This window comes from Vicugna pacos, chromosome 29 (genome assembly GCF_048564905.1).
Source record: "Vicugna pacos chromosome 29, VicPac4, whole genome shotgun sequence".
Taxonomy (NCBI): Eukaryota; Metazoa; Chordata; class Mammalia; order Artiodactyla; family Camelidae; genus Vicugna; species Vicugna pacos.
Genome location: NC_133015.1, coordinates 5537663 through 5556486, shown reverse-complemented (window position 1 = coordinate 5556486; position 18824 = coordinate 5537663). Strand labels below are relative to the sequence as shown.

The 18824-nt window shown below is 41.5% G+C and overlaps 1 protein-coding gene and 1 long non-coding RNA gene across 19 annotated transcripts in view; both read left to right on the top strand.

Moving 5' to 3' along the window:
- The window catches only part of RALYL (RALY RNA binding protein like), a 584818-nt gene that overhangs the window by 348350 nt on the left and 217644 nt on the right, over positions 1-18824 (top strand). The gene's annotated exons all lie outside the window — the stretch shown is intronic.
- Positions 11879-13053, top strand: LOC140690229 (uncharacterized). The gene is made up of 2 exons (XR_012065414.1): positions 11879-11985; positions 12759-13053. It is a non-coding gene; the product is annotated as an uncharacterized lncRNA (long non-coding RNA).

The window sequence follows — 18824 nt, the reverse complement described above, 5'->3', positions numbered from 1 at the left end:
TAATCACCCCCCACTCACACACACAAGCGCAATGAATAATGCACATATTTAAATATGCAAGCCATATAACATTTGGAGCAGTAAGTAGGAAGTACTATCCAATAGCTGCTAGGAAACAATGCACCCTGGCCAGAAAAAGAAGAAAAAAAAATCTCTAGTAAAAATATAATTCCCCAATAATGACTTTTATGCCCCAAATTATGATAATAGTTAATAAATGACTGAACCGTATTATGACAGTTGAAATGTCCTTGAACAAGCAATTACATGTCTTACCTCTTGACTCATTAAGAGAAAGGCATTGTGGGGATGTGATTTACCTGGATCTACAGAGTTTGGTGCTCAGGATTAACTGGACACAAGGTGACTATCTCAATCTAAACAGCTCACAAAGTGCGAGAATACTTACCAGAAAACTAACTGATTGATTTATAAGGAGACCATTTGGATCCAAGAAAATGGGGTACGAGAGGATGGCTGTGTCCTGTCTCGGGTGAGCCCCTGGGATGTGCCCCGTGAAGTGAGGGTCCTTGGCTTCATGCAGGAAAGAATTCAAGAGCAAGACACAGTTGAGTAGAAGATTTACTCAGAGAGATCCACACTCCATAGACCCAGGGCGGGCCATCTCAAAAGGCAAGAGAAAGGCCACGAGGGGAGGGTTATTGGGTTTTATGGTCTCGGTACCTTCATAGCTAACAAGTGGGAGGATTATTCCAACTATTTTATGGAAGGGGCTGGGATTCCCAGGAATTGGGCCACTGGCCACTTTTCGACCTTTTACGGCCAGCCTCGGAACTGTCATGGCGCCTGTGGAAGTGCCATTTACATGCTAATATGTTACAATGAGCGTATAATGAAGCTCAAGGTCTCCTGGACGCCAAATCTCCCGCCATCTTGGGCCGCAAGGTCTCCTGGAAGTTGGATCTTCCACTGTCTTGGTATTAGTTCCTTGTCATTCTTTTAATGGTTGTGCCCCATCCCCTTCCCTCCCATCTCAGTTTGGTGGAGTAGCTAGAATGCAGGTTTGGAGCCCAGTAGAACTAGAATTGGCAGCAGCACTTAAAGTTACGTGTCTTTGGGTAAAAAGTTTCTTAATTTCCATTAGCCCTTTAAAGTTTGGATAACATGCACTTTCTTAGGTATGAATGTCAGACAAAGTGTTTGTGGCTGTGATTTCTAGAAGGGAACCGCTCTCTCAGTGGTGGCAATAAAATATGAAACATGACCGCTGGGCAGGGGGAGGGGCCGTAGGAAATGCAGTCTTCTGGCAACAGGATTTTTCCCTCTAGAAAATCACAGGGAGTGAAATTAAAATCAGAAGAGATTTTGGTGTCCAAGAAATTAAAGCAAGAAGCATTTGTACTATGAACCTGATATTTAAGGCTTGCATCTTCAAAACAGAAAAAAAAAAATCATGAAAACAGAGCAGGCATGATCTTTAGTGAGGTTAACCCTTCCAGGAAACAGGGCTGGAGAAACCCAGACACTTTTTCCCAAACCTCCCTTCCTTTCCATCCAGTTACCACATTTTAAGTGACATAGATGTTCCTTCAATGGGATATGAGAATTGAATTTGCTCAGCGAAGAATTTCTTAAACATCTCATAGTTTACTGTCAAATAGACAAAAAATCAGCTATGCCAGTTGTGACACCAACGTCACAATCCTGTTTCCTTGGGCTCAGTGTAAAGGTGGAAGAAAACTGAGGGTATTTTGGTTCAGCTCAAATATACCGACACTTTCAAACAGGTCGACAAAATTACAATTCTGTCAGGTTGGCCGTTTGTCCTCATTATTGCAGATGACAGTTGTGTGTTGCTTCGTATTCGTGTCAGTTACTACACTTGAATTGATCCATATTTTAGCTCTTTTCAATTGTTTTTTTCTCAGTGACTACAATGATTTTAAAACCATGTCTCTCTTCTTTCTGGTAAAGTCTCATTTTGTATGCCCTTCTGACACCTGTTTCTAAATTCTCAGGAGAGTCTGAGCCAGTGTTATCAGTTTTCCAGGGTTAGAAGAAACAGTTTTGCCCAGCAAAGAATACTTTCTTTCCTCGTTTTTTTTTTTTTTTTGGGTGGGGGGAGCTGGGGGATAACTAGGTTTGATTATTTATTTTTAGAGGAAGTACTGGGGATTAAACCCAAGACTTCATGCATGCCAAGCATGCACTCTACCACTGAGCTATACCCTCCCCCTCCTTATCTGTTTTTGTTAAGCTATGCCTCTTGCCAGTTTAAGTACAGTCATCCTCAGTATCCACAGGGAATTGGCTCCAGGACCCCCATGGATACCAAAATCCATGGATGCTCAAGTTTCTTATGTAAAATGGTGTAGTATTTGCACATAACCTATAAACATCCTCCAGTCTACTTTAATTCATCTCCAGAATACTTACAATACCTAATGCAACATAAATACCATGTAAATAGTTGCCGGTGTGCAGAAAATTCAAGTTTTGCTTTTTGGAACTTTCTGCGATTTTTTTTTCCCGAATACTTTCTATCCGCAATTGGTTTAATCTGAGGATGCAGATTAAAATGAGTTACTTTTCCCAGTGTCTCTAGTTTCTCTCCAAGCTGCTGCTAACATACCTATGAATGTTAGACAAAGTGTTTGTAGCTGTGATTTCTAAAAGGGAACCTCTCTCTCAATGGGGGCAATAAAATACGAAACAAAGCGGCCCGGGGTCATAGGAAATCCCATCCCATCCCAGCATTTTTCCCTCTCAAAAAATCACAGGGAGTGAAATTAAAATCAGAAGAGTTTTCGGTGTCAGAGAAATTAAAGAAAGAAGGATTTGGACTATGGGCCTGGGGTTTAAGGCATGCATCTCCAAACTAGAAAATAAAAAATTCATGGAGACTGAGCAGGCTTGATCTTTAGTGAGGTTAGCTACAGAAAATGTTGACTGGTCTCTGCTCCTCTGAATAAGTCTTAATTACCCAGTTGAGGGTTTAGAGAAGAAAGGAGTCCTTGGGTTTTTACAAGCTTTTTTTAAAATTGATTTTCTTTGATCTGCTCTTACCCTAACTTCCTTCCTCCTGATCTTCATAGGTGACCAGGGTGCTCAGCAGGGCTCTCCCGGAAAGTCCTGTCACCGTCACCCACACATGGTAGACACACATCAGTGCGCTAGGTCTCTCCGAGGTGGGCGTATGTCTTCCTTTGCAATATTCAAGTTAGTTTTGTTCTTCAGCAACAGAAATCCCAGTTGGGAGTTTAGAAAATAGTTGGTTACCATTCAAGTCTTTTTTCTTAATTTTCAGTGAAAACACTGTTCAGAAAAGAATATTCGGTAAGTTTTTAGTTTTCGATGTTCGGATGATCATGTATAACTGACCATAAAAAAAATCACTTCCAGTTACTTTTTATAAATCTGTTTTCCATTTACCAAGCCATTTCTTTGCAGGCGTCATTTTTTTTTTTTTTTTTTTTTTTTGTGACAGGACAGGTATCTTTTCTAACACTGATCTTCTCTATGGGTCAAGGACTTGCTTTCAAGTTTCAACTAAGGCAGCTTTACTGATTCTAGTGAAAATCCGGTGGTTTGTATCTGGCAACTAGGGGGGGACTCTCACTGGTCAATGGAGCAGAAAGGGACAGATTGGTAGATTCTCTCTGTTACTTAAAGAAGCAGGATGAAATAATGCAAGCTGTCCAGGGCAGTGGAGTAGGCTCAAAAATATGAAAGCAGAGAGAACAGACAGAAGTTTTTCTAAAGTGATGAAACTTGGCTTGAGTTAGCCCAGTGGAATACGCCCTTGATCACCAAAACACTTCAATTTCTCAGAATTCCCTGAACCTGTCATCGTGTGACCTAAACTGGATGCCCTCCCCCTAAATCCTCTATCGTATTAGGTGGTACCACTGTCCACCCAGTCATTCACTCCAGAAACCTGTCTATATTTTGTGATTCCTCCCTTAGGTTAATCTCTTAGTTACCAAATTCTGTTGATGTATTGCCCCAATATTCCAGATTTTCCCCTCTCCTTTCCCTCTACCACTGACATCCTTCATCAGACTCAACGTAATTCTTAGACTGAGCGGTTGAAATAGCCTCTCCCGAGGTCTCTAGGACTCCAGTCTTGATTATTTAAATCCCTGCTTCCCTAGATTTGGCCACAGTGATTCATCCAAACAAGGATGAGCAAACTACAGCTTGTGAGTTAGATCTGACCTGCTGTCTACCTTTGTGTATCACCCACAAACAAATGTGTGCCTTTTTAAAGGGCTTTGAGAAAAAATCAAGGAAGAGTAATATTTTGTGACACCTGAAAATTATATGAAGTTCAGATTTTACTATCCGTAAATAAAGTTTGATGGGAACCCAGCCACGCCCCTTTGTCTAACTTACTGTCTGGGGACGCTGTGACGCTTTAATAATCGACTTGAGTAATTGAAGCAGGGACCAGAGGAGCTGGGAAGGCTGGAATGTTTAGTCTCTGGCCCTTTGCAGGAAAAGTTCACCCAGCCCTGCTCTAAAGCATAAAGACGGCCCCATCATTCCTCTGCTCCGGGCCTTTCAGTGATACTTCATCACCTGCAGGATAAGCCAGGCTCCTGAACAGGACATACAGGCCTTTGTTACCTGGGCCCCATGTCCGTCTGTCCAGCCTCAGCCTCTTTGTATTTATTGCCTCCTGCTGTACAGTAATACCTTGCCTGGGTCCCTGTGCACTTCTCCCTGGCATGCCTCATTCCTCCCCTTTTGTCAACTTAAATATTCCTCCTCCCTTAAGGAGTACTGAGGTCATCTCCACCAGGGATCTCCCTAGACCTCCCCCCAGAATGATGTGTCTCCCCTGACTTCTGTTGTCCCACATCCCACATTGTTTTATGAACATCGATTTGTGCACGTGTCTAAATAGCAAGCGTTGGGTTTTAAGCCCATTAACTGGAAAAGAGTCTTGTTTCTCTTTCTATCCCTAGTGAATATCACAGTGTCTCACACTTCGTATTGGCTCCAGGAGGCTTTATTGAACAATTTAAAACAAGGGGCATGTAAGTTCATTTACAATAGCTTAGGTTGAAAAGAGGATTTTCTATATCATTGTAAAAAATGCCATTCTCTAACAAACATGTGACATAAAATTACTTTCAAACATTTTTTTTATATATATATCATTGCCAAAAAGGCATGATTTTCAGTTTGGGAACATTGCAGCAAGAAATAAATAAACTTCAGCTAGTTTTTTACGTGCAAAAATAAATTTCTATCAGAGGGCTGGATTACACATTCAATAAATATTTAGACAAATCAGCTTGCTATTATCACTTCTTATCATGTATCATTGGCCTTTAAAGATTTCATAAATATGATTATAAATAGAGAAAATTAAAATCTCGTGTTGCTGAAATATTTTATACATACCGTCTCAGCTAGAAGGAGAGATTTAGTATATGGTGGCATTAAATTTCTAGATGATACTTTGTATGTATTTTGTGAGTCAATAAACCGTGTAGCAAAATAAGCTGCTTCCCCTGCAGGAGTTAATCAAATAACCACAGTAAACATATATCACTATTTAAATATTAGTGAAATGCTATTTTAAAAAAATTTAACACAGTGCATACCTATTGAACTTACTGCTATGATTAAAATTTATTTTTAATTATTGAGATATAAAAAAGAACTACTTCTTCTAAAAAAGTAATCTGGTGTTTTAAGTGCTTTATCAATCATTCCTTTTATCCCCTCCCTCCAAAAAAAGCCCTTAGAGTGATTCAATTATATGTAAATGTATGTGTGTGTGTGTGTGTTTTAAACAAGGGAAGCTTTGCTTCAGATATGAAAAAAAATTACTTTTCCTTCAAACTAATTGTTTAAAAAAAAAAGGACATTGTGCTCTTGTTTTTGCAAAGTGATATGAGAAGTTGGTCCAGGGTTTAGCAGGATATACATATATATTTTTTTTTTCTTTTTTGTCATCACCTGTATAACCTTGTTCTGTCTCACGGCCTGATCTGATTTGATGATAGGGTCATCTTCTGTTTTGAACATAACTTTTATGTTGCCACTCTTTGCCAAATTGATGGGTCATACCCTAAGCACGTATACGTGTGGTTTTTCCATTACTATTTGACTTATTTATTCTTGAAAGTTTTCATTAGAAAACTTGCTGTTCTCACTTTGCCTTAATATTGGTTTTATTATTTTGCTTTTTTTCCCCTTAAAGGAAAATAGCAAGTGTCCTCTTCAGTTGCACTCTGTCCCCTCCGTGGGACTCAGTTCACTAACTATAATCCTTTGTTTTTACCCATGTAAAATAGTAACACTTCTCCAGGGGCTGAGCTGAACCCTTTGGTTCTTCTTCGTAGAGACAGGTTATGGACTGACTGCGAGCTCTTTTCCTGCATTGGGGCTTTACGCTAGATTCTTTCTCTCAGACTCACTGAGTTTGTCTTGTGACCACCCACTTTCTGTTATTTGCCTGCTAAGCACACACTCTCGCTTTTGCACAGTGTGTAGAAAGGTCTGCTCTTTAAGACGTTAATAGGTGAAGAGGGGTTGGTATTTGAGGCAGAATGTGTTCCCGGGAGGATGCCCAATGCTGACATTTGCTTTCCTTGCAGATTTCGCAGTCTGAATTCGCAGGCGTTGGGGGCCCCATGCACAGTCCATCTGGTGGAACAGCCCTATGCCAAGCTGATTTGGATATGACTGAGGGGAATGAGGAGGGAATTTGAAAAGAAAAATTACTTTTATAATAATTTTTTTCTTTTAATGCAATGCCTCGTTGTTGGGGTAAACATGATTCTGCCATCCTTGACAAACTGACAACATGATATTAGAAATAAACATCAAAGCAGAGCTTGCTGAAATGTCCCCTTATATTGGGGAAGGCATTAGATTGAATAGTGTTTCTATTCAACAGTTTGCACCGTGCTGCTGTTAGCATCATGGTGCCGTGAGGAATCACCGGGAACTTAATTAAATGTAACAACGAGTTCAGGAAACATTTAGTCAGTTCCTATAATTCATAAAGCAAGGCTATAGAAAATCTTAGATGGACAAAGGAATCTAAGGTGTGGTTCTTTCCCTCAGGAAGGTTCCAAAATGGCAAAGCTAAGATGTCATCGGAGAATAATATGGATACATTTCATATGTACAAATAGTAATATTGATACCACTTGTATCTTAGTATTATATATTATTACTTCACTAAGGTGTGTTACATATTATTAAATTTAATAATTTAATCTTGTGACAAGTTATCCCCATTTTACAGGGGAGAAAACTGGAGATGCAGAGAAGCTGTGGCCCCAGGCCCGATAAGTAGCCAGGAGAGGAGTCTGTCTATGATGTTTGCCAATAAGCGGCACTGCCTAGAGAAAGGAAAGACGGAGACGAGGAAACCAAAAATGTGTCCAGTGCTGTGGCAGACAAATACCTCTGTTAGAGATAATAGAAAATGGAATACCCATTTTCCCAGGCTTCCTGGAAGGGTGACCTTGGGACAGTTTCTGCCCGGAAGTCTGTTGACAGGATTTTAAGTAGGTCAGGTGGGTCAGACTCTGCTTGGCTTCACCCTTCCCTGCCTTGCTGCCTGAAACATAGGTGCAATGGCCAAAGCTCTTGCCACCATCTTGCAAACATGAAAAAAAAAAAAAAATCCAAGAAAATTCACAGACCGTGGCTCAGATGAATTAATGACCATCTCTAACAGCCGTCCTCCTCCGTACTTAGTGTTTAGTGAGAAAAATAATGCCCTGCTGGTCTAAGCCATTGTCAAGCAGGTTTTCTGATATCTGCAGCTTAACAGTAACTTAAATAACAAACTCCATCTTTAACCTAAGCTAGCGAAGCCGTGGTGCCCATATCATCTTCCTCCTTTTTGCTTTCACTGATTTGCCTGACTCTTATTTATTCTTGGTTTGGGGATAACTGGTTAGGCACACCCCATTTCTTCTGTAGATTCTTCCTTTGACTTCCTGTCTCTTTGTGCTGTTCCTCAAGGTTCCATACGTTTCCTTTTTTCTGCAGCTTTATTGAGATATAAATGATATACAACATTGTTTAAGATTAAGGTGTATAATTTTATACATTTATATATTGTAAAATGATTCGATGACCTCATATAATCATCATTTCATTTTTTGCACTTTCTTAGCAACTTACAAGTATATAACAAAATATCGTTAATTATATTCACCACATTATATATTAGATACCAAGAACTTACTCATCTCAGAACTGAAAGTTTATGCACTTTGACCAACATCACCCCATTTCCCTCCCTGGAAACCACAGCCACTCTACTCTATTTCTGTGAGTTTTGCTTTTTTAGATTCCATATATAAGTGATGTCATACAGTATTTGTCTTTCTCTGTCTCACATCATGTAGCATAATGTCCTGGAGGTCCATCCATGCTGGTGCAAATGGAGGATTTCCTTTATTTTTCTTGGGTGAATAATATTCCACTATATATGTATTTATGTATATGCCACATTTTATTTATCCATTTATCCATTGATGGACACTGAGATTGTTTTCCATATATTGACTAATGAGTCTGGTGATGCAAGAAACATGAAGTAGCAAATATCTCTTCAGGGTAGTGATTTCATTGCTTTTGGATATATACCCAGGAGTGGGATGGCTGGACCACATGGTGCTTCTATTTTTAATATTTTGAGGACTCTCTGTACTGTTTTCCATAGTGATTGTACCAGTTTGCATTCCCACCAATGGTGCACACAGGTTCCCTTTTCACCTCATTCTAACACTTGCTGTATTTTCTCTTTGATAACAGCTATTCTAACATGTCTGAGGTGATCCTTCATTGTGGTTTTCACTTGCATTTTCCTGATGATTAGTGATGAGCATCTTTTCATGTACTTGTTGGCCTTTTCTTTAACTTCTTTGGAAAAATGTCTATTTAGTTCCTCTGCCTAGTATGAATTGGGTTGGTTATGGTTTTGCTATTGAATTGGATGAGTTTTTTTTTAATGGATTTTAGATGTTAACTCCTTATCAGATATATGGTTTGCAGATATGTTCTCCCATATGTCCTCATTTTTTAATTATTTTTTACTGTGCGGGAGCATTTTTAGTTTGATACGGTCTTAAACTTTGCTTCTGTTCTTGTGCTTTTGTGTCATATTTTTAAAATGTCAAGGAGCTTTTTCTCTATGTTTTCTTCTAGGAGTTTTATGGTTTCAGGTCTAATGTCTTTAATATATTTTGAGTTAATTTTATGAGTGGTGTAAGAAAGGGGTCCAACTTTATTCTGCATGTAATTATCCAGTATTCTGAATACAATTTACTAAAGGGATTTCCAGATTTCCCCATATATTTGGGAAGTATTCAGCCATTCTTTAGTTATTTGTACTGAAGTATAGTTGGTTTACAATGTCATGTTAATTTCTGATGTACAGCGTAGTGATTCAGTTTTATATTCCTTTTCACATTCTTTTTCATTAAGCCATTATTGCTTTAAATAAGCGTTTTGCCTTCTTCTCTGGCTGTTCTCCTTCTGGGAACTCCAATAATTTGCAAATTGGCCCTTTTGAAGGTACCCCATGGATCACACAGGCTTTCTTCGCTCTCTTTCATTCTTTTCCTTGCTCTCCTCTGGATAATTTGAAAGAGCCTGTCTTCTGATTCACAGGCTTTCTTCTTCTGGTTGATCTTTTCATAGGTCAATGATCTCTTTTTCATTTTTTATTTCATTCCTTGTATTCTTCAGCTCCAGGATTTCTATTTGATTCTTTTTATGATTTCTCTTTGTTAATATTCTCATTTCATTCATGTATTTTTTCTAATCTCATTAAATTGTCTTTCAGTGTTTTCTTGTAGCTCACTGAGTTTCCTTAGAATAATTATTTTGGATTCTTTATCAGGTGTGTCGTAAGTCTCCATGTCTCTGGGATGGGTTACTGAAAGAGTATTGTGATTTTTTTGCTGGTGTCATGCTTCCTTGATCTTTTCATGTTCTTTGAAGTTTTGCATTGCTGTCTTTGTTTGCACATGAGGTCTTCACTAACTCCCTGTGGGAGACAAGTGCCTTCCCACAGCCCTTAGACTAGGACTTCCGGGGCTTTCTCTGACTTCCTGTGAATACACCTGCTCCGGGCCTCTTGCTCCCTCTTGTGGCAGAATTCTTTCCTTGGTCCTGCAATGCACCAGGCTGGGCACTGGCAGCCTTCCTTTTATTCTTTGAAAGGTGGCATTGAAGTTCAAGTTTGTGTTCTCTCTCTGGTCCACGTATTTGAGCCAGTGTTTTGGGTGTGTTCACTGGCCAACGGCCAAAGCTCTCTCTCGTCACTCCTGTAGGGAGGGTGCACAGGGAGCGAGCCGCAGGGCTGGAGGTTGTGGGTGGGGGCGATGCATGGAGCCCTGGGGGTGCCCGTGGGCCAGCTGTGCGGATCTTCAGGGGAGATATTCCCAGTGGCACGTGGGCGGGCTTCTTGATGGATCCGTGACAGAGTTAGTTGGCTCCACGTCCCTCTGGTGCCCTCTGAGGGTCCTATCTGCTACTCTCCCAGCCTCTCCTTGCCCCTAGTCATGCAGCTCTGGATTCAGTGCTCTGGCCGAGGCAGGAGAGAAATGAGCCTGTTTGCCAGCATCTCACACAGCTGGGGACGCTGGGGACCTCCACAAATGCTCTCACTTTCCACCTTGGGAGAAATCGCAGGCCGAGAAGATCTTTCCTGCCCTTCAGCTGATCAGGGCCCCATGAGGGGGTGGTGACGTGGGTCAAGTCAAGCTGTTCTTACCCTCCCCATGGCATCTGACCTCCTTGTGTTGGTCCAGTGATGTGCTGGATCCTCTCTGGAAACCAGGACTTCCACAAAGGCTCTCTTGTCCATGGGTGATTGTCCAGGACATTGTCTTCCAGAGGCTCCCAGACTGCAACCAAAAGGGGGTGGAGCCAATTCACAAGCCACCACAGGGTCCGCAGCCAGCACTGAGGTCTGTGTGCCTAGTACCTGAGACACGGGTGGGCAAGACCCCACCTGGGCCCCCTGGTGTTTGTTGCTGTATCTCACAGCGCCAACACGGGCACTCTTGTCTGTGAATGGATGTCAGATTGTTGTTGTGGAGGGAGGGACAGAAACGAGAGACAGTTTATTCAGCCAGGATGCTGATGGCACTCCCGAGTTTCCCTTCTTCTCATTTTCTCACTGCATACACACGCCCTAAGTGAGCCTTGCTGTCAGATGGCCGTGTACTGTTGCCGCAGGAGTGCCCTCCCGAGTCATGACATCGTGTGTGTTGGACTCCCCGGTCTGTATCCCAGTCCTTTCCCCTGAGCTCCAGGCCAAAACGTATCCAACAATCATTTTAAGTTCAAAACATTTACTACCTGCTTCTCATCTTTCCATACGAATTTTGTTTTCGTATCTCCTCTGTTTTGCAAGTCAGAAATGTATGATGTCCTTTCAGACTTCTCTACGTTCCCTTTTATTTGTAGGCTCACACGGAATTCTGCCCATCTGTAATAACCCATGAATTTCATCCTTGGAGTCGCTAACTTAGTGTAAGCTTTTGCAACATTTCGTTTTAATTTTTTAATTTCTCTCCTTTTTTTTTTTTTTTGGCTTTTTAAAAAAAATTGGGGGGAAGGTACTTAGGTTTATGTATTTACTTATTTGTTACTGGAGGTACTGGGGGCTGAACCCAGGACCTCGTGCGTGCTAAGCACACACTCTCCCACTGAGCTAAAGAGACAGTTACTGCCACGTGCACGGTACGTGTGAGCACCAGGCTCTCTACGGCGGTTGCAGGCTTCTCCCGGCCCTCCCTGGGCTCGCAGTTGAGCAGCGGAGACGGGGGGTTCAGAACGTCAACAGAATGAGACCAGCCAGTGAGCCGTAAATAAAATCAGTCTCTCTCACTGAGAACGGCACCGGGGGGGGGGGGGGGGCAGTGGGCCTCGTTCGTCTCCTCAGATCATCTGAGAAGGTCTCCCTGAAAAGATGGTAATGACGTTGGGACTTGAAGGATGAGAAGGACTGGGCCACACGTGGTGCTGAGGGTGAGAATGTCCTTAGCATCCTCAGCATAAGGCTCCGAAGTTCTGACTGTCTTAACGTGGTCAAGTCTGGCAGGTCCCAGAAGTTGTCAGAAGGCCAGTTACGGCAGCGAGTGGGAAGGATGGGGTTCAGGGGAACCACTTGTAGTTGCCCCCCAAAAGTGATGCACTCTTGCCTCTTCTTTATTTGTGCTTATAATGATAAAAGGAGAATTATTATTACTCTTACCATTATTATAATTAGTATTACCTAGAAGGCTTCCTTGTTCCTGTGGCAAGGTCAATTCTGGTCTTGTTTCAAATTCCTTTCGGAAACAGGGGTTGGGCACCCCTTCATATCCTCTCATCTCACCCCGTGGGTAACTCTGAAAACTGTCACATTCCAACGTGATGACTTGTTTCTCTTATTAGACCCAGTTCTTTATAGGCTTATACTGGGATTGATTCGTCTTTAAATCAACAGTACCTAGCAGAGAACTTAGTATATGATTAGGACCTGATAAATGCTTAGGGGATACATTGATGCATGAATGAAGAATGGTCACTGTGCTGCTGCTACGTGGGGAAGCGGGGAAAATATTAAAAGAGTCAGGGAGCGGAGGGGAGGGGAGGGAAGAGGAGGGGAGGGGAGAGGAGGGGAGGGGAGGGGAGTGGAGGGGAGGGGAGGGGAGCGGAGGGGAGGGGAGGGCAGCGGAAGGGAGGGGAGGGGAGGGGAGGGGAGGGGAGGAAGGGGCTCTGACCTAGGTGTGACATTGCACTTGACTTCACATTCCAAGGTGAGGTGAGGGCTAGCACGTTCCTCTAGAGCAGAAAGAACGGGTGTGAGAGGATGAGCAACTCACCCAAACTGGCCCCTGAGTACGTGGCGGAACCTGACCGGCCGAAAAGTACGCGCCGGCCTTACTCTGAAGACTAGACTTAGGTGACACGGAGCACTTTCTCTGATGTGCCTGGACCTTCGCACTCCAGCCTACAGATGAGTCCTTGTTGCTGTGATTTGTTTAAACCTAATACCTGTGTGCTCACGGGCAGTCAGTTTATTCAAATGTTAAATAAAATCCTACCTCTTGAGCAACGCTTTCCAGGAGACTGTGTTAAGAAAACCTCACCGTCCTTGCTCAGACCTTCTTTCTCAGTTTTTCCTTTTCTTTTCTTTTTCCCTTTTGTTTTCTCTTTCTTTCTTTTTTTTTTATATAAATAACACTGTCCCTACCTGGCATTTTTATTCATTTGCCTGCTATTTTTTAGTGAGAGCAGAACCTTTATAGAGCCAATGAGTTGAGTGAGCCATAGCTTTTCCTTCTTCACAAAGTTTTCTCTGACAATAGAAATAGGAAGGGATATTTTTCTCCTTAGCCAATCAGTGCCCCTACCTAACGGCATGACCTTAATCTATTCAAACCTCTAATGATAAATAATGAATTTCCATGCCCCACCCACTCAGAATGCTTTATTTTGAGTCGCTTGTAAGCTAGGAAAGTTGGGGGGATATTCTCAATCCATGAGGCTTATTGTCTGTCAATATGGGGTCTCCATCTTGGCTGCCTTTTTGTTGGCCTCAGCTGCGTTTTACCTTAAACCTTTGCTGCCAACTGAAAGGGCACATGTTAACACGTGGAATAAGGTGGAGCTGAGTGCCCTCCATGCAAGTGCGAGATTGATGAGAAATACACTGAAGGCTGTCTGTCCCCCGAGCGCCGAAAATATAGTCCTGTTTTCTTGCTTGAGCCACCAGGGTGGACGGTGCTTCCTTGCAGGAATCCCTGCATATTCCTAATTCCAATTTCTGCAGAGCATTCAGGGCATTTCTACAAATAGATTGCAAGTATAGGGCGAACTGCCACACACTCTTTTAAGAGGTTATTGCTTCTGAGATTCACATTTTAGTAGGGTGGTTTTCCATCTATTCTTATTCCCTACCTTAACTTCTTATCAATTTGAAATCCATTGATGTGACACACTCGGGATTTGTTACCAAGAGAAACTTAACTGTCAGGTTCCCTGTTCCCTTTTAGAGGATGAAGAATGCTCTGTAGCTTTTGCTTATTATACGTGATGGATGAAGGAAAACAGTGAATGCAACACATGCATAAAGGCAGGAAGGGAAATTTTGGAAAAGCCCTTTGGTGCCACCTTGTGGTAGAGACTTGTAATTTTCAAAACTATTTTCGGACGTTGGCTTCCTCTGTCTACTTGGATACACGTTATCTCCCTAAAATCCAGCTCCCCCATTATCCTTGAAAAGGTGGGGGTTTTTTTATTATCAAGTAAATCAAAGGACGTCTCAGAAATTGATTTGGCTAACATTTAACTTTTCAGCTAAAGTTTTCCTTCTTTCTCTCTCTCCTTTTTATTTTTCTTTAAATGTGAAATAAGGGGGAAGTCCTAGCTCACAAGCTTATTTAAGTATTTCCAATAAAAAGAACATTATCTTAGAACTAAATCGATCCCTCTCACTTGGGTTTCCATCTTGGTGCACAGCCTCGGGCTGGTGTACCTCTGCGGCTGAGAAAGACTGGGATGGAGAATATTTTTTGTTTTATGTTGTTTTAATTAAAAAACACAAGAATATGGCTTTAGAGCCTGGTATCATGCTTTGTATATAGAAAGTAACTTAACATGAAGTTCTGAATAATTTAGTTGAATATTATTTATTCTAATTCTCCCTCGAAGGTAGCAATATATTGTAAGTGTTTCTATAGAGGAGTGGAGGGTCTTTCCACTGTATGTGCGTAAGTCAGGTATGGCTGGCGGATGCTTCTAAATGTTGACCCAGCCCAACGTTGCTCGTCCTGGGACCTTCATACATGGCCCTGGGGATTTGCACCATCCATAGGTGTCTTGTGATAATGAACTTTTTCCAGAAGATTATTAAGAACCTAGTCATTAAAGAGAATACTATAAATATATATATATATGTTTAAGGCCATTATCGGGGGAAACCAGTGTGGTGTAGTGGAAAGATTTGGAGTCATAGAATTGAATTCTAATTCTGTTCCTAACTGTATTAATAACTTATCAGCATTTTATTCCAGTGATAATTTCTTATGTAAACTGAGAAAATAATGCTTTCCTTCTGGAAAAGGTATATTTGTGTGTGCACGTGTGTGCGTGGACCTGTGTGTGTGCGTGTGCGTGGACACGTGTGTGTGGTGTGTTGGTGTGTTCTAGCACCTCCTTACTCTCTGATGCTACAAGGTGTTCCCGCCCCACACTATTTCCTGCCCCAGTCCCAGAATCGGCCATTTCTTCAGGGAGCTCACTAGAAATGCAGGTTGTGGGCACGAGGTGTCTCGTTCCTCCTGGTGTTTCAGTTCTTTTAAGCATTTGGATCTTAACACCCACACTCCTGGTGTTATTTTATCGGTTTATCCTACCTTGCAGAAACCTAAAAGGGGTATTTTCAGAGGAGACCATTGAGTCCTTTTTGGAAATATTTTGTTCACATAGGGTTTTCCAGTTGGTGAATTGCAGTTTAATGTGTAGAAAGTGTCGTTAACAGTCTTGAAGTTATTATGTACATCAGAGAAGTAAAGTGATTATTTTTATAAAAAGTAATGCTGACATACACTTTTTTCCTGCTTTGCCAACGCTATTTTTTCCGCTAGGGTGACAGTGTCCCATTTTCCTGGGACTCAGGGAATTCCCAGAATGTGATACTTTGAGTTTTAAACCTGGGAAAAGTCCTGAGCAAGTACCCATTAGATGGCCACCCCGTCCACTGCTCTTACAACCATTACAATTAGGCGTTTGTACAACTAGAGAGACTTAGACAGGTCTGTGTATTTATATGTGTGTATGTGTAAACACACACACACACACACACACGACAGTTGAGATTTTATCTGAATATTTTCATCACATCATTCCTTGCTTAATGCCTGGCACTCAATAAATATTTGTAAACTAAATGAAGGATTGATTATACGAATCCATAACACATTAAATTAATGCAATAATTACGTGGTCAAACATGCTGTTAAGTATTTGCATATTTCATTTCTGTTTTTAGACATATTTTTCACCCCTTCTCTCTTTATCGTAGCTCATCAATCCTTGTTTTCTCTAGACTGCAGGTAGGTTGTGATGTTGGGGATAGTCTGGAAGCTTTATCATCACAGTCATGTCTGTAGTGAATGCATATCTCCAAGGACACAAAGCGTTTTGATCCTGATGGACAAGATATGGGATTTGATTTGTGAGCTTGAAAGCTTTTCCCTAGGTTTTTGATTATCTGTCTCTCTTATTTTTTTTTAATAAATTCACTATTCTTATTTTTTGTAATTTTTCACTTGTGTGTTTGTCGTACTCATGCGAGCTCTTTCGTAGCAATGCTGTTAGCCTGCTTTCTAACACATGCTGCACTTTTTCCTCTCAGATTCTGGTTTGTTCTTCAGATTCTTCGTCACATAGAAGATTTCTATTTGGAGAATTTCTGTTTGTGGCTAGTGGTCGAATGTCTGCATCATTTCTTTATGATTTCTGGTGCTGGTGTCATTTGTGAGACTTAAAAAAATGTTATTTGTTACAGAATCAGCATCACAGGGGGCGCCTAGGACTGTCTGTGAGGAACCCAGGTGTGAACACCTGGCCATGTCAGTTGCCAGGATGGCCGGCGTCACAAAACCACAGCAGAAAAGCGTAGTCTCGATGGCAAAGTCTCGCGTGGGCAGGCTGGTCAGCAGTCGTCTGCATGGTGCTGATCTGAACCAGAACACGATCACTGATGCACAGCCCATAAGCAGCCACGACCTGCTTTGCGAAGTAACCATGAGAAAGGAAATAGGTCCCCCCGATACTTTACTCCAGAAGGGAAAGATACGCGGACTCTCAAAATTAAGAGGCTTCCATGTTCCTTTTTGAGAGAATATGGTTCTTTTATTTGAAGTACCACATTTTCTTTTCACTTTATTACAGAACATAAAAACATTTGGAAAATGTACATCTCTGTCTTACTTGGGAGTCCCGCTTTGTGTGGCTCGGTGTAAAAGAGAAAATTACAAAAGTCATTTAAATGTACTCTGAATAATAAACAAGGGATAAAAAGAATAAGACAGCTTCCCTTCAACATACTTGGACCAGCGTCGCTAATGTAACTTTAAAATGCATCCTTCCGGGTCCATAGTGACACTGTACAAAGGAAAAGATTGTCACTGCATGTAAATTGCTTGTATTTCCTGGTAAATATAAGTTAGTTATGCTAGTAAAATGTACTGTGCAAAACGGATTGTGCTCATTCTTTCCTTTGAAGGCGGTTGCAAAGTGTGTTTCCTTGTGATCCAAGCTCGTGGGGCGCAGCAGTCTTGAAAAGATCAGGGGCTTGTGAATTACTTTAGGTCAAGAAGTTAACCAAAGCTGCAAAATACAGAATATCCAAGTAAACACAGAATTTCAACATAAAAGATTTAAAATGGAAAGAATTATGCCCCTCTTATAGAATTATTGTCAGAAACTCCAAAGCTCCTTTTTGCATAAGGACTAAAAATGAATCCTTTAAAAAAATCAATTTTAGCACAGTAAATTCTTAGCTGGAAACCGAGTGGAAACATAAAAGGTATACTTTGTTAAAAATATACATCCCTAATATTTTTACTGTATCCTGATCCTTTCAAGGAATAATTGATTCTAAATATAATCAGTAAATGTTGGCAGAAATCTCATGTGATATTTTCCTGAATTTTAATGATAATAATCATGATACCAATCGTTAGCATCTACTAAATACTTGCAAGTGTAAGACGCGGACTCTTAGGAATCTTGCATGTAATAACTATTGAATCCTCATTGAAAGTTTATAAGGAGATTCTATTAATGCTCTCATTTTGGACAAGGAAATTTACACACAGAAAGGCTGGACCTCTGAGGTCCCACGGTAACTGGATAGACTGAAGTGCAATGTAGATAGTTGGTAACTGGTCCCAATAAACTAAACTATGTAATTATATCTCATTAGGCTGAGAAAAGAATAAGAAAAGAGAGACGTATAACCCAGCCAGAGCAATGCAAAAAAAAAAAATCATGAAAATATCTTCCTGGCATGTCAGTTACCGTGACTTCTGAATCATTGAGGCTGCATTTTAATGCCCAGAGGCACTTCCTAGAGCGGTCATTTCTTTCTTGTTTTTTTAGAGCGATCATTTCTTAAGTACTGAATCACTGGATGCGAAACTACTATTAAAAGTAGGTCTGCAGGGCTGTACTAGTTGTTAGTTGGCCCGGGTGGGGGATGGTTGCCGGCACTCTCAGGTGGGCTTTTTGCAGGCTGGAGTGCGCAGATTTGGTTTCCAGTGCCTGCCAGCAGGGAGAACGAATGCCTTGTTGAGAAAAGCAGGGAACTTGCTGACAATCCATCTCAAAATCAGGTGGAGGGTTCTGCCTGACTAAAAAGGGCAAGAAGAAACCCAGGTGTAAATACGAAAATATGACCAGCATCAGGCAAACGGTATCCATTAAACTGCAGTGCTAGTGCATTTGCGAGCAGGTTAGGCAAGGCTTTGAGCCCCTGCGTATCTTTGCCAATAACTGCAGAAGAATTGTGAAGCGGAAGTAGTGAGGCCATAATGCGATAATGACGGTAATGCTAAGTTAGAATCTACCAACACGTCCCATGTGCATGTCACTGAGCAAGTATGATGCCGTATTATTTAATTTAGCAGCTGGTGTCTCCTCCATCTTGCAACTGAGGATTCTGAGACTTGGACAAATTACGTGATCTGCTGCAGCTCAAAGTGATGGGCAAAGCGAAGATGCAGATGCAGATGCAGTTTCGGCCGGCCTCAGGGCTCTCGGTTGACGGCAGTGTTTGTCAAAGCTACTGGGCACACCCGCCACCTGGGGAGCCT